Here is a 16630-nt window from a genome sequence, read left to right as displayed (position 1 = left end):
TTGATTCACAATGATGCAGAATCAGTTAGACTTCTGTATGTTTTACTTTATCCCTTTTGATCATTGTAACACCTCTTCGTCTGTTTTATACATTGCTGCATGAGTTATTTTCTTTCTTCTCTATCAGTCTATCCACAAGATCTCTGAAGAGATCAGGTGTCCAAGCTTTGGCCCAGCAAACACATTCTAGAAACTTCTTGCCAGAGAAGCAGCCATTCTCAGCTCAGGTAAGGTTGTTCAAAGCCAACAGCAGGTGGGAAAATAATAGAAGGGAAACATTATGGAAATCAAGTGTACATTAACAATTGCCTTACAGTAGACTTAGACACACAGCTGAAAAATGAAAGTCAGACTCAATTGCCCGATGTACTTTTCTCTTTTCACATTTACATGCGTACTTGGGATAAACAATAATTGAGACCACCTGTGCCCAACAAGCTATGCCAGCAAAAATTGTTGCCTTTAGTGAGATCTTGTTAAAAAGCAGGTGTGTGAGAGCCTGACCATAATAAGAATTGGAGACCCTAAAAGAGACCATGTTAAAAGCTCAGATTTTTCAGCAACTACTCAAGACCTCAAGACTGGGCTGTTTTTGTTCCTCAGGCAGCAGGAATTCTGCATGGCTCTATAAACCATAACACACGGGGTCCTTGTTTGCTTGAGGGCACTAAGATGATGCCTGGTGTTTTATACAGAGCATACTTGCTGTGCATCGCATATAGCAGGGACTTAATAGTGGATGAGCAGATCATGAATGGCTTGAGAAAAGCCATTTGATAATTTCAACTGAAACCTCAGACACAAATCTTGATGTAGCATCGCATGTGGAAAACACCACGTGCCAAACCCTGTGACATGGACATTGGACTTTCCTAGCCTGCCAGGCGCTAAGGAAGGGGACAACCCATTGCAGCCAAGCCAGGAAGTCAATGAGAGGCAAACACAGCGTGGTCTAGGATTAAACAAACCTCTTAGTGATCTCCTTGACTCAGAATCCAGAATGCAGGGCAGTTCTTTGAGCTGCCTTACATTGGCACACTCGTCTTTCTGCTTGGCAGTTTGTGAACTGAGTAGAGAGTTTTCTCTCTTGTCTCCCAGTCACCTCTTGCAGCTCTCTGACATAATGAATAATCTGAAGGCAGGCAGGCACTTCAGTCTAGGTGAAGGCTGCTCTTGTGAAAGTTCCTCAGACCCTTGGTGTTTCATAAAATGGGGGATTTGTAAGGACTAGTGAAAGAGAAAATCAGCAACATAGGCTTCTGATGAAACAGGTGGTAAAAATGCTCACATAATTACCATCTCCATTTTCCTTCTTAAGAAAAAAACACAAAGTAGAACTTCCAGAATAGGTTCAATTATCGGTTTATTCAGTAGACTTTTTTTTTTTTTTTTTTTTTTTGAGACGGAGTCTCGCACTGTCGCCCAGGCTGGAGTGCAGTGGCACAATCTTTGCTCACTGCAAACTCTGCCTCCCGGGTTCAAGCAATTCTCGCGCCTCAGCCGCCTGACCAGCTGGGACTACAGGCACCCGCCACCACGCCCAGCTAATTTTTGTATTTTTAGTAGAGACGAGGTTTCACCATGTTGGCCAGGATGGTCTTGATCTCCTGACCTCGTGATCCACCCGCCTCAGCCTCCCAAAGTGCTGGGATTACAGGTGTGAGCCACCACACCTGGCCATTAGACTTTTATTAGTTCCAGATTTCTATTTTACAGCCCCAGCCTAACAAGGGAGGAGAGAGGGGAGCTCAGCAAGTTCCGGCACAGGAGGAGCTGAGTAAACACAAGTCCTGTGATGGGCATGGGCTTTGCTTATGTGATCTAATTCTCACAACCATCCTAGAAAAGAGCTTTTACTCTCCCAGTTTCATAGATTATGAAACAGATGGTTGGAGATGATACATATCTTGCTCAAAGCCAAAGAGCTAATAACTGGGTATTCCCTGGAACACCCAAGGGTCAGGATGCAACACCTCCAGGGCACTTGAGCTCTCCTTCCTGCTCTCCACTTGTCATTTCAGCTGTCTGTTGGCCTTATCCTTCCCCATTACCAGCAGGTTTTCTTCACATGCTGGGCTATAGTTATGTGAAGTGTCTGGGGTCATACAGGAACTGACCCCGCTCTACAAGCTGGAAATTCCAGGGAAGGCCTCACCCTAGCCTGCCCTCATGTACACACCTGTGGGGAGGAGAGAACTGGTTACTGTGACTGGCAGGCCCACCAGAACCCCACAGATTGGGGAAGCAATAGTTGCCCAAAGAAATGGATTTGGGGAATTGTTATAAGACAGGGAAACACAGGAACTCTTACAGGACAGAATGACGAACTGGGGTTAAGTCTGGTAAGTTACCTGCTGCCAGTGCTTATCTCTGTTGTCTCGAAGGGGATAGCCATTTACATAGGTCTCAGAGGCAGATGCAGAAAAGAGGAGTCTAAGCTACTCTGCTAGACTTACAGGGACCGTCTTCCTGGCTGTCACCTGGCTGGAGGGGAAAATGCCTGCAGCCTCAAATCTTTTGCTCATCAGGAGCCCAGACCCAACACTGTGTTCTGTGCCCTGGAAACTTAGGAAGATGTTGTATTATTAAACCAAATAGTGTAGGCTGGACAGGGTTCAGAATGAAAGGCTTCAAACATTTTTTAATTTGAAAATAAGTACTAAAAATAGGCAGTTACCAAATGCCAGTAACAATCTAGCAGCAGTACCTACCCCAAGGTCCAGGCCACAGCAGACACCTTGTGGGCTTTGGGGAGGTCCAAGGCCAGAAAGCACATTCAGTGTCTGCTCCAAGTAGTAAGTGAGTCTACTCAGGCCCAGGCAAGACCACAACTCTACCTTCCCCGTCCTGTGCTTCCTGGAACAGAAAGAGCTCTTTGGCCTCATCTGGTCTATTTCTTTGATCCTCAAGGAAGCCATGAGCTCAAATAGAATTTAAATGCAAATTGTGTATTTTTGGTAATGATAGAAAAATAACTACTTTTAAAGCTTGTTAGTGCTTTAGCATGTTATAGCTCTAGGGTTTCAGAGAAATGAAGAACTTGACAAGCAGGAGTTCAAGCACAAGGTCAAGTTTCTCCTTACATTTTGCACTTGCACAATCTCAGTGCTGACTAGCAACTTTATCTCTAGTGTCCTAGGAGATTTTATGGATTACATATACGTGAGAGATCATTTGGCATTTGGGTTTATTCAATGTGTATAAATGCCTCAAACATGTTTCTCTCATGGGAGTTGCAACCCTCCATCACTGCAACCCTCCATCACTGCCCACTGGTTTTCACCTCCCTCTCTGGCTACAACCCACCACAGCAGTACATGTGTTAGTCTTTCTTGGTTTGTTTTTTGGGCTTGGGAGTTTTTTGGCATTAAAATGTGGTAAAATGCACATAACAAAATGTACTTGTCTTAACCATTTTTAAGTATACAGTTCAGTAGCATTAAGGACATTCACGTTTTGCAGCCAATCTCCAAAACATTTTTACCTTGCAAAACTGAAACTCTATACCCATTAAACAACTCCACAATCCCCACTGCCCCTCTCCCTTGGCAACCATCATTCTACTTTCTGTGTCTGTGAATATGACTACTCTAAATACCTCATATAAGTGGAATCATACTTGTCTCTTTGTGGCTTATTTCACTGGAAATACTGTCCTCAAGGTTTATCCATGTTGTAGCATGTGTCAAAATTTCCTTTCTTTTTAAGGCTGAATATTTTATTGGATGTATGAACCACATTTTGTTTATCCATTCATCTGTCAAGGACACTTGGGTTGCTTCCACTTCTTAGTTATTGAGAATAATGCTGCTGTGAACATGGGTGTACAGATATCTCTTTGAGACCCTGTGCTCAATTGTTTTGGTTATATACCCAGAAGTGAGATTGCTGAATCATATGGTAGTACTATTTTTAATTCTTTGAGGAAACTCCTTATTGTTTTCCATAGCAGTTGCATTATTTTGGATTCCCACCAATAGTGCACAAGGGTTCCAATTTCTCCACACCTCAACACCACTTGTAATTTTGTTTTGTTTGCATAGTAACTATCCTCATTGGTGTAAGGTGGTATCTCATGATTTTGATTTGCATTTTCCTAATGATTAATGATGTTGAGCCTCTTTTCATGTGCTTATTTGCCAACTATATATCTTCAAAGAAATGTCTATTCAAGTCCTTTGCCCATTTTTAAATCAGATTGTTTTTTGTTGTTGACTTGTAGGAATTCTTTATGTATTCTGGATATTAACTCCTCATCAGACATATGATTTGCAAATATATTTTCACATTCCATAGGTTGCCTTTTCACTCTATTAATTGTGTTCTTTGATGCACATAAGTTTTAAATTTTGAGGTAGTCCAACTTGTGTATTTTTACTTTGGTTTCCAGTGTTTTCAGTATCATATCCAAGAAATCATTGCTAAATCCAATGTCAAGAAATTGTTCCCTCTATGTTGTCTTCTAGGAGTTCTATAGTTTTCAATCTAATGTTTAGGTCTTTAATCCATTTTAATTTTTACATATGGTATAAGGTAAAAATTAGACTTCATTCTTTTGCATGTGGATATCTAATCCCAGCACCATTTGTGGGGGTAAAGAAACAAAACTGTCCTTTCTCCATGGAGTGGTCTTTGCACTCTTGACAAACATCATTTGACCACACATGGGAGGATTTATATCTGGACTCTCTATTCTGCATATTAGTTTATATGTTTGTCTTTATACCAGTACCACACTGTTTTGATTACTGTAGATTTATAATAAGTTTTAAAATTACAAAGGATGAAACTTACAATCTTTTTTCTTCCAACATTCTTCTTTATCAAGATTATTTTCACTCTTGAGGGTCCCTTGAGATTCCATATGCATTTTAGGATGGGTTGGTTTTTTCCTGCAAAAAATGCCATTAAGATTTTTAAAATATTTTTTATTTTTGTTTGTAGAGATGGGATCTCGCTTTGTTGCTGAGGCTGGTCTCAAACTGCTGGCCTCATGCGATACTCCCACCTTGGCCTCCCCAAATTCTGAGATTACAGGCATGAGCTGCCACACCCAGCCACCATTAGGATTTTGATACCAATTGCATTAAGTCTGTAGATTCCTTTGTGTAGTATCAACAGTTTAACAACAGTAAGTCTTCCGATCCAAGAACACAGTATGTGTTTTCATGTACTGATGTCATCTTTAGTTTCTTTCAGTAACATTCTGTTAGTTTTCAGTATACATGTCTTTTGCCTCCTTGGTTAAATGTACTCCTAGGTATTTTTTTTTTAATTTCTGATACTAATGCAAACAATTGTTTTCTTAATTTCCTTTTCAGGTTTTTTATTGTTATGACACAACTAATTTTTTGCCTGTTGATTTTTATACCTTACAACCTTGCTGAATTTGTTTATTAGTTCTAACAGGCTTTTGGTGTTGTCAGGACTAATGGAATAATTAGGATTTTTCTACATATAAGATTATGTTGCCTGTGAAGAGAGATCATTTTACAACTTCTTTTCTAGTCTGGATGCCTTTTATTTCTTTTTCTTGCCTAATTGCTCTGGCTAAGACTTCCAGTATTTTGTTCAGTAGAACTCATGAAAGTAGACAACCATGTCTTGTTCCTGATCATAGAGGAAAAGCTCACAGTCTTTCACCATTGAGTATGATGTCTGCTGTGGGCTTTTCATATATGGCATTTATTACATTGAGGTAATTTTCTTCTCCTAGTTCTTTGAATGTTTTTATTGTGAAAGGGTGTTGAACTTTGTCAGATTTTTTTTTTTGCATCACGTGAAATGATTATGTGGGTTTTTCTTTCATTCTGCAAATGGTGGTATCTTTATATTGAATGATTTTCCTATATTGAACCATTCTTGTATTCCAGGAATAAATCCCACTTGGTCATGGTGTATAATCCTTCTAATGTGCTGTTGAAATCTATTTACTAGCATTCTGTTCAGGATTTTGCATTGCATTTTACTTGCTGCTTTCAAGATTTCTTCTTTGTCTTTGCTTTTTGATTATAATGTTTCTCAGTGTAGGTCTCCTACTTGTTAATTGAGCCTCTCATATTTATATTTCCATTTCATTCCTCAAAGCTGGGAAATTTACAGACATTATATTTTTCACATAAGGTCTTTTCCCCTTTCTCTCTTTCTTCTGTTTGAGACCCTTTTAATGTATATATTGGTTGGCTTGATAGTGTCCCTTAAGTCCCTTAGAAACTCTTCACTTTTCTTCATTCTTTTTGTACCTGATTCAGCACCTTCAAATGTCATGTCTTCAAGTTTGCTGATTCCTTCTGCTTCGAGTCTTCTAGAGAATTTTTCAATTCAACAATTGCATTTTTCAGCTCCAGAATCTGGCTTTTAAAAAAATTTCTCAGCCAGGCATGGTGGCTCACACCTGTAATCCCAGCACTTTGGGAGGCCGAGGTGGGGATCACGAGGTCAAGAGATCGAGACCATCCTGGCCAACATGGTAAAACCCCATCTCTACTAAAAATACAAAAAAAAAAAATTAGCTGGGCACGGTGGCACATGCCTGTAGTCCCAGCTACTCGGGAGGCTGAGGCAGGAGAATTGCTTGAACCCAGGAGGCGGAGGTTGCAGTGAGCTGAGATCGCGCCAGTGCACTCCAGCCTGGGTGACAGAAACTCTGTCTCAAAAAAAAAAAAAAATTATCTGTTAATATTCTCATTTTGTTCATAAAATGTTTTCCTAATTTTATTAAGTTGTGTTCTATTTTAGCTTACTGAGCACATATTTAAGATACTTGTGGTGTTTTTGTTTTGTTTTGAGACAGAGTCTCATTCTGTCACCCAGGCCGGAGTGCAGTGGCGCAATCTTGGCTTACTGCAACCTCTGCCTCCCAGGTTCAAGCAATTCTTGTGCCTCAGCCTCCTGAGTAGCTGAGACTATAGTCACGTGCCACCATGCCCAACTAATTTTTGTATTTTTTAGTAGAGAGAGGGTTTCACCACATTGGCCAGGCTGCCTTGAACTCCTGGCCTCAAGTGATACACCAGCCTCAGCCTCCCGAAGTGCTGGGATTACAGGTGTGAGCCACCACACCCAGCCCGACAGTTGTTTACGTACTTTGTCAAGTAAGTCAGAGGTCTGTGTTCTTTAGGACTGATTTCTGGAGATTTATTTTGTACCTTTGAATAGACTGTGTTTCATTGTTTCTGTGTACACCTTGTGATCTCTTTTTGAGATATGGTTATTTGAAGAAACATCCACCTCTCCCAGTCTTTACCAGCTGGCTTTGTGCAGGGGAATATCTTCACTAATCAGCCTAGCTTAAAGGCTCAAGTCTTCTCAAGTCTCTTGTGGGGCTGTGTCTTCCCTGGGACCATGTGTGTGTGTTATTTTTGTATTACTTGTGTTTACTTGTATTGTACTTAGGTGTCACTTGCATTCCTCTTCCTGTCATCTATTGCCCCAAAGCATCCATGGATCTGGGAGCTGCCTCCTATTCTAGTTCTCCAGAGCACTCCCTCTCGGCTTTGCAGCCTCTAACCATGTGTCCAAAGTATGTCACTCTTCCTATCAGCACTCTGAGTCAGGAAAGACAGAAACTAGTCCCTTAAGCAGCCCTCAGACAAGCTAGAAAGTTACAAGCAAGCTCCACCTTTTTCCTTTAGTCCCAAGGGAGAAACTGGGACTGAGGCAGTTTCCTTTGACAATACCATGCTGCACCAGGGAAGCGGTGGAATAAAAGTGACCAAAATTTCATGAAATTTTCTATAACTTTGAGTATGACTTGTTCTTGTTTAGACATTCACTTGGTTGCCGCAGCTTCTTAGCTGGTTTCTAGAGTTTTTACAAGATATTTTGGTCTGAATATTGTCTATACAGTGCTTCCGTGGGGAAACGAGCCTGGAGCTTCCTAATCTGCCATCTTGCTGAACGTCACCCCCCTAATCTTTCTTGTTTAAAACATATTGTTATTTTGTTTTATATTACTGAATAAAATTAGTAGGATAAAGGGAGTGAAATCCAAATAGTATAGTATGGCATGAAATTAAAAGTCTCCTTATCCACTTCCCAAACCCCATTCCCACTGCCTAAGGATAACCACTTGTAGCCATTTGTCTTTTGAAGTCTTCTGAGGGTTACTTCCTTTAAATAACGTTAAGTATACCTTCATTTCTTGATTCATCAACTTTGAATTGTGCAAATGATTTTATGCACCAAAAGATGGGGCTTGTAACAGAATCCTTGTCCTCCTCCTTCCAGTTTTTGTTATATTTTTACATCTAAATATCTCATCTGTTAGAACTTCAAATGATAATTTTAAACATAACATGTATAGAGAGTTCATGAGTTCTGAATATGTATATAAAGGAGATTGACAGTTATATTCCCCTCCATTCCTTTAACCCTACACCATCTTCTGAATTTTGTTTTCTAAAATTTACATTTTGTTCTGTGGCTATAGTATTTTATGCTTTCACTTAAAAGGTGTTTAAATATATTTATAATGCACTGTACAAACGAGATATGTGATGAGCGCTAAATGAAATGCAATATTTGTCTCTAAAGTCATCCCTCTCAGATGACATTTCCTTTCTTAAATTTTACAGAACATATTTACTGAGTGCCTTCTGCATGGCCCATCCTGTTCTAGGCACTTGGAGTACACGCATTAATTGCTCAGAATCATGTTATATCTTTGGACCTGTTTTTGGTTTAGACAAACATATCTAGAATTGTCTTTCCTTTTTGTTTGTTGATGGTAAAATGTATGACACAGTTTGGATATTTGTCCCCACCCAAATCTCATGTTGAATTGTAATTCCCAATGATGGAGGTGGGGCTTGATGGGAGGTGTTTGGGTCATGGGGGCAGATCCCTCATGGCTTGGTGCTGTCTTTGCAATAATGAGTTCTTGTGAGATCCGGTCATTTAAAAGTGTGTGGCACCCGACCAGGTGCGGTGGTCATGCCTGTAATCCCTGCACTTTGGGAGGCCGAGGCAGGTGGATCACCTGAGGTCAGGAGTTGGAGACCAGCCTGGCCAACATGGTGAAACCCCGCCTCTACTAAAAATACAAAAGTTAGCCAGGTGTGGTGGCACGTGCCTATAGTTCCAGCTATTCAGGTGCTGAGGCAGGGGAATCGTTTGAACTCAAGAAGCAAAGGTTGCAGTGAGCTGAGATTGCACCACTGCACTCCAGCCTGGGCAGCAGAGCAAGACTCCATCTCAAAAAAAAAAACAAAAGTGTGTGGCACCTCCCCCACAACTCTCTCTCTTGCTCATGCTCTGGCCATGTGATGCCCCAGAAGCTGAGCAGGTGCTAGCACCATGCTTCCTATAAAGCCTGCAGAAGTGTGAGGCAATTAAACCTCTTTTCTTTATAAATCACCCAGCCTTGGGTATTTCTTTATAGCAATGCAAGAAGGCCTAACACAATGTGTTAACTATATTACTAACATCTCAGCTTCAATGTCACTGTCTCAGCACGGTGATATTTTAAACTACAATTCCTCTCCTACATCCCCAGTTATTTATCCAGAGCACTTACCATTTTCTAATCTGTTACATAATTCACTTATTTATTTGGCTTAATGTCTTTCTGCATCCCCCCACTAGAACAAAAACTCTTGGAGGCTTAAGAAATTTGTTCACTGCTGTATCCTCAGTGTCTAAACAGTACCTGGGCACATAATGCTCGATAAAAAATGTTTTGAATGCATGTTATCTTCCTGCTATTGAATGGTATCCATTTAATCATGCTTCTTGTAAACAGTTGTTCTAAAAATCTCTCATTGTTTGTTCTAATTTGGATAGAATGCCTTCTAGGTTGGCTTCAGACCTAGAAATCCTGAGATTTAATTTTATTACTGGATTTGTTCTCTATTCTTGCAGAGTGTTTTCAGGTTGGGTGTGTGGAAAGTAAAGCCATTCATTGCTAGTGTAATCATCTTTATTCTGCCATCTTACTTCATTGAGAGTATGGCTGTAGACAGAATTCTAGTTCAAAATAATGTCTTCTCCAAAGTCTGAGGGAAGTGCCCCCTTTTATTCCAGACCACAGTATTGCTGTTGAGAAATCTGGTAATCTTCAAAAGTTGAAGGGATAATCAGAGAAATAATATTTCCCAGAGCTGAATACGAGAGTCTTCAGAACAAAACGTCCTTGAGGGCTGTGAAGTGAGAAAGTATAAATGTAAAAACAAATTTTTTGAAATTTCAAGAGACTTTTTTTTTTAAATATTTTTCCTCTGAAGAGCATTTTCCTTGCTTTTTGTAAAACTCCCATTAATCACAGATTGGACTGCCTGACCCTCTACTGTGTCCTTCACAGTAGAATGAATATTTCCTAGATTCTTTTGTTGTTGTTGTTGAGATGGAGTGTCACTGTGTCGCCCAGGCTGGAGTGTAGTGGCACGATCTTGGCTCACTGCAACCTACGCCTCCTGAGTTGAAGTGATTCTCCTGCCTCAGCCTCCTGAGTACCTGGGATTACAGATGTGCACCACCATGCCTGGCTAATTTTTGTATTTTTAGTAGAGATGGGGTTTCACCATGTTGGCCAGGCTGGTCTCGAACTCCTGACCTTGTGATTCGCCCACCTCGGCCTCCCAAAGTGCTGGGATGACAGGCGTGAACCACTGTGTCCGACCCTTAGATTCTTTTTTTAAAAGAGATAGGGTCTTGCTATGTTGCCCAGGATGGACCCAAGTCCTGGGCTCAAGTGATCCATCTGCCTCACCCTCCAAAGTAGCTGGGACTACAGACATGCGTCACCATGCCCAGCTGATACTTTTCTAAAATGTCTATCTGATCATACTAGTTTCCTATAGGAATATCAGATTGAAAAGAGGGAAGAAGGGACAAAGGACTGCTTGTTTCTGTTTCTGGTTTTAGGAGTAACAGATCCTTTTATGCTATTGGCTTAGATGGTCTGTGGCCTTAATTCCATTGTGCACAGATTGGATGTGGCTGCATTTAGAGAGGGACAGTCGAGTCCCTTATTAGGTACACTTACGCTGTACCTATCCAGAGAAAATCAGGTGAGCAAAACCTACATACACTTGTGAAAAATGATAATAGGACACAATGGACATTATGGACATTGGAAAGAGATTGAACTTAAAATTACCCCATTTGGAATCTGGGTGGTTTTGCCAAAAGACAGAAGCAGAGTGGTTTTTACTTCCTTTGCAGTATTTCTGAAAAGTAAAAACAGTTTTTTGCAGAAACCCGGAAACAGCAGCTGAAATGTTTTACATACTCCCTAAGGAAGCAGCGCCCAGCAGATGAAGCCCTGCGGGAGAGCACAGCAGCAGCGGAGGCTCTGGGGGAAGGCGTGGTGGCTAAGGCAAAGGACTCTGCCAGCTTACATATTTATTTGAAAGACACAGACATAAAAAGGATGAATATGTTTATATAACTTAAAGCAATGGTTAAGAAATAGGTAACTAGGTGAGGCTCTGAAGATTTTTAAAGAAGTGTGTTACTTGCTTGCTGCTCCTTTAAAGGAGAAAAACAAAACAAAAAACATACCCATAAGCCTAGGAATTCTATCTGGGCCCCCCAAGGCAGGTTCTCAGCTGCATTTAACTGTCTAAAGCTACTGAACTCATGAGTTCTAGTGAGTTGTAAAAGCTCTAATGAACTCCATAGCTTGGATTTACAAAATAGAAAATCTGGGGGTTAGAATGAAGCACCGGCTTTACTTTTCTGCAAAGATTACCTTCTAATGAGATGAAAATCAGCTTTCTTCAATACCAAGATCACCATTCTTTGAGAACTTCCTTATAAGGTCGCAGATCAAACACTTGATCTTACTCAGGGAGTAACTGTTTTCTTTAGTAAATACAAAGATTTTTTTTTTCTTCTAGGCATCAAAGGCAAACCAGATACAACATTAAGATGATGGGCATTAAAAAGATGAGGTAGGGGTCAAAATGAGCCTAGAGGTTGCATATATCTACAATAAAGTTTTTTTTTTCCTTCCTGCATAGATGGAGCAGCTCATTGAAAAACACTTTTATTTTTTCAAAGATTCAGGGTCTTGCTCTGTCACCCAGGCTGAAGTGCAGAGGCACCATCGTAACTCAAGCTCACTGTAACCTTGAACTCCTGGGCTCAAGGAGTCAAAGGCAAACCCTCATAGTCTGAGAAACATTATGAAAACCAAAAGTTAAGGTGCTACAACATAAAAAGTCAGATGAAGATGAGTAATTTAATGGTTTCATTCTTACTGGACCATTCTAGATGGAGACAAGTAGAAGGTAAAGTTTCAATGACTTCTTTTAAGTTTGCGTATAGTGTACTTTAAGCAGAGGGCACAGAATTTCCTTCGTCTTTATCAATTTTGTAGATGTTTGCGTCTTCATAAATATTAGCAATTTCTAGACTGATACTCTATTTTATAGATATTTCTTTTTGTGGTTATGTGCCCCTCCTTCAACATTTTATGCATATCCTTTAAAAACATAAGCTCACAATGTAATTGCTCTTGGTCTACCAACATCAGTTTCTTCAGATACTTTTTCATAGTTGGGATTGTCAGAATTTTATTTTGCAAAGAACTTCATTTTAAGCCAATTTCTTTTTAGAATCTTTGGATATGGGATAAGGACAAAAGTTACCAGAAGTTTTGAAATAGTCTTTCCTAATATTTGTCTTTTCTGTTTTTAGAATGTTTTGTGGCAGTTCTCATAAAACGAAACCTAACTCACCTATTCTCAGTATTCGACCAGCAAAACACCTCACTTACCTGTGCACATGATCTAATGCAACAAAGAGTCCCTAACAGGTTACATCTGGTGAGTATGCAGACGTAGAGATCTTCTTTGTCTTAAAACAGGTTTTAGCTGTGGCACTGACATTTTGGACCAAATCAATCTTTGTTGTGGGGACTGTCCTGTACATCACAGGATATTTAGCAGCATCCCTACTTTCCACTCCCCAGATCCTGTACCACCCCTTCCTCAAGCTGTGATAACCAAAACTGTCTCCTGACATTGCGCTAATGTCTCCATGGGGAGCAAAATCACTCCCTATGGGAACCAGTGTCATAAACCATTTTAGAGGCAAACTATAAACTAACTCCCCAAACTGTGATGGTGGAAATAGTCTATAACTTCCTAATACAGCAGCTGATCACTACATGACACTGCTAAGCACCTGAAATGTGGCTAAGTATGAGGAGAATTCTTAATTTAATTTCATTTTAATTAAGTCCTACATATACTATAAGGACAAGATGCTTCATCATGGAAAGCTGTGTAGATATCTGATACCTCTGTTAAAAATCATGTGGTTGATAGGCAATAAAAACTTACAGAAAGGGTTTCACCATGTTGTCCAGGCTGGTCTCAAACTATCCACCCACCTCCATCTCCAAAAGAGCTGGGATTACAGGTGTGAGTCACTGCACCAGGCATAAATGTTTTATTAGTCCTATTTCTATCCATTTAATTTTCATTCTGACTAGGTATTTGTTAAATTAAAAGGTGAACTGTGAAGTTAAAGATTACAATGATAGAAATTTAAATTCTCTTTTAAATCAAAAAGTTTTAAGTTGTTTTTTGCATGATAGGAATCATGACTGAAAATATAAGAATGCAAAAAAGGTGCTCTAACTGAATTCTGGTAAATAATTCCTTCCTTGAAAGAAAAGAAAAACTAAACAAATTTAAAGGAAAGGCCAACCAGGATTGAAAGAAAACATTTATTGAATCAAAATCAATACTTTCTTTTTAATATCTACAAGCCAACACAGAACTCATTTTATTCAAGAATGAACACAATGTACAAAAAAAGTATGCTTATATTATAAAAATATGTCAATTTTATCTTCTGGGTGCTTAGCAGAAGTCATTTTAAACAAAATCAAGGCAAACTTGTTCTCTATAATGAGTCTGCTATAATTTAACAACAAAGTGAAAGCTAATGTACTTACGAAGTATTTTTAAAGGCCCACTGATAATGCTGCACTGGAAATGCTAAACCCAATGTTAACTAAAGTCAACATTTCCGCTCTACGCTTACTGGCACCACTTCATGCCTACATCATGGGAAAGTACCTCTTTTACAGAATGCAGATCACTGCTAACAATCCACATGACTAAGTCTTCAGTTTCCCTTGCTTAACATTTGTTAGCATATATTTCAGCAAAGAAAGATTAACAGTATAATGAATGTTGAGTAGTAAAATCCTATTTAATTAGCTTCAATTTAAAAATGAGATATGCTGCTATGGGGAACAAATGACCTCTTGAGATTTACAACCCCCTTTATAAAAGTGGGAAAGCTGCCTCCCTAAAAAAAATTATGTATGTCCAAGGTTAATACCGTATCTTTTTTTGTAGTTTTCTTATTTCTTGATTTTATTGGCACCTCCCAGGCACTTTGGCATGTGCTCCTGTATAAAGTGTAGTTACTGTGCCTGTAGAGTTAGTGGCAGCTGCAGAGTAGTTATAGGCTGACAAGTCCACTTTTGGCTTACCATGGAGATCTGCTCCAACACATGCTGGTCGTTGGAGCAGCAAAACAAAAAACAAAACAAAAAAAAAAACAAAAAAAGCGATTTGGAAAAAGAATAAAATCATGAGTCAGGGAAAAGGATCACGGCTTCCCGTACTGTTGTTCCAGGAGTTATATGACAAGTAGAAAAATTGTACTAATTTAAAGAGTCAGTCAAAATAGAAGTAGACTAAATAGCATGAGTGCTGATAATGCCAAGAAAATCCAATCTCTCTTCTAAAGAGCTTGCACACAGCAATGTCCCTGGCCAAGAAACTGACCGTGCCTGGCTGAGCAGAATGACAGCAGTACTCAGGCAAATTCCACAATGTAACATCCACTTGGTGAATCAGTGACAATGGATGAATTCAACTTTAGAAGTTATTAAACAAACTGCAAAATGTCTACTCCGAAGATGCAAATGTTTTTCCTTGGCAGATCCTCTCTGTGCTTGGGATTGACACAAAGGCTCAAAACTGCAAAATACAAAGATCAAGTAATCTGGTGCCCCGCTGTACTGGGTAAATTAAATTTTAAAAAGTGGAGGAGAAATGCTTTCACATTTTACCTACATAAACCTAATGTTTGTTCAGTTGCCTGTTTTGCAAGAATCTTGGACTAAGGTAAATGAAGGCAGAAGATAAAGTGATCCCTGTTCCTTTATTCAAAGTTAAAGTTTTTAATTAAGCCCCATTTGTTATATGAAATGTTAATCCTACCAAATGTAGTTAGATAGGCTTGAACTGGACATAGGATTTAAACAAACATTTTAATGAGAACACAAACCACTGACTCTGGCTTAACACCACACTCTAACAGAAAAGAAGAAACCTTTACAGAAATATTTGAAATATACAAAATTCGTGCAAGGACAAACATATTTTAGAACCTGAGCAAAGGCTTCGTACAGGTTGTTTTCACTGGCAATAATTCAGCCAGGTCGGTATGTATGTTGCTCTTGGCAACTGATGTGGCCCCTAAAATATGTAGAGCACAGAAAGGCCAGTGACTCTGGAGGTCTGCAGTTAGTTAGTAGTACAGGCCAGAAGTTCAAGAAACTGCTACTGGAAACAACTGGATACCATAACATTAAAAAGAAGTAAAAATAAAAGAATGAGTGCACAAAGAAACGAACAGCTAATTAATAAGATGAAGATGCTCAGGATTGGGCTGGAGGAGAGTATGACCACAACACTTAGATACATAACCACACCTGTAACCACACCTGTTTACAACCACAGGTCCTTGCTCTCAAAATAAATATACTGAACATTTACAACAGAATGAATGCCTTATGAATGCAAGCTTTTCTTTTATTGCAATTCTAATCAATCAAACAGACCAAAAGGTCATACTTCTAAAATAAGCTACAAGTAATCTTTTTCTATGAAAATGATGTGACTTGGTGCCACAGCTAAACTTTATCTAATAGCAGCATCATCAGCCCATGGCAGCAAAGAAATGTTAATTTCTGGCATCCCATGGGCTCTTACCGAAGCAACAACTTCATAAAGCATGCAGATATCTATTCTGCTGAAGTTTCAAACAAACAAACAAATAAAAATGATCATTGTGCTTGTGGGTCTCATACCTTCCAAAATATACATAAATGATGGCAAATTAACAAATAATAGCAGGTCCTTGCTTTCCAATAAAATCGTAAGGCAGGGGGTTGGCAGTGAAAAGAAAAATGTTTAAAATAGAAGAAAAAAAACTGCACTGCAAAATGGTGTTAGCATTCACAAAAAAGATCATGCGAAGATCAGATCCATACTGATTAAACATTGAAAATTCAGTGACAATCCAAAGAACTCTGTCCATGAGTCCAAAGGCATGCATGCCAGCTGAAGGAAATGCAGGATTCGTCTGACAGTATCTTCTTCAGAGCAGAACAGTAACATCTCACTGGAATAATCACGACAGGGTGGACAAGGTGCCATCACACTTCTTTTTTGTAATTCAAAATAAAAGCAATCACAGGACAAAAAAAAATTACAGAATAGTGGACAGAGAAAATATAGAAATTCACAATAACCCTATAAAACAAAAAAAACTTGAAATTATTTCTACATTTTCAGGGTTTATCCTTTTTCAAAGTAGTCTTTTTAATTAATTTGAAAAGTTTATAAACAATGAAGTCTTAACTGTAAAATTACTA

At 39.2% G+C, this 16630-nt stretch overlaps 1 protein-coding gene and 1 long non-coding RNA gene across 4 annotated transcripts in view; one reads left to right on the top strand and one right to left on the bottom strand.

Moving 5' to 3' along the window:
- Positions 1 to 10001: 10001 nt before the first annotated feature.
- CDC42SE2 (CDC42 small effector 2) overlaps positions 10002 to 16630 on the bottom strand; it is a 39005-nt gene continuing 32376 nt past the window's right edge. Inside the window, exon 4 of one of the 3 annotated variants that reach the window (XM_034960454.3) lies at positions 10002 to 10139. The gene's annotated coding sequence lies outside the window, so the exon portion shown is untranslated. Of the gene's footprint in view, positions 10140 to 13659; positions 16509 to 16630 lie in introns of those variants that run through there. The other 2 variants (XM_057302339.2, XM_057302338.2) reach the window with 2 other exon arrangements.
- On the top strand, positions 10030 to 16464 carry LOC134730374 (uncharacterized). The gene is made up of 2 exons (XR_010112123.1): positions 10030 to 12233; positions 12643 to 16464. It is a non-coding gene; the product is annotated as an uncharacterized LOC134730374 (long non-coding RNA).

The sequence above is a fragment of the Pan paniscus genome, chromosome 4 (assembly GCF_029289425.2).
Source record: "Pan paniscus chromosome 4, NHGRI_mPanPan1-v2.0_pri, whole genome shotgun sequence".
Lineage (NCBI taxonomy): Eukaryota > Metazoa > Chordata > Mammalia > Primates > Hominidae > Pan > Pan paniscus.
This window is presented reverse-complemented; position numbering and strand designations above follow the sequence as displayed.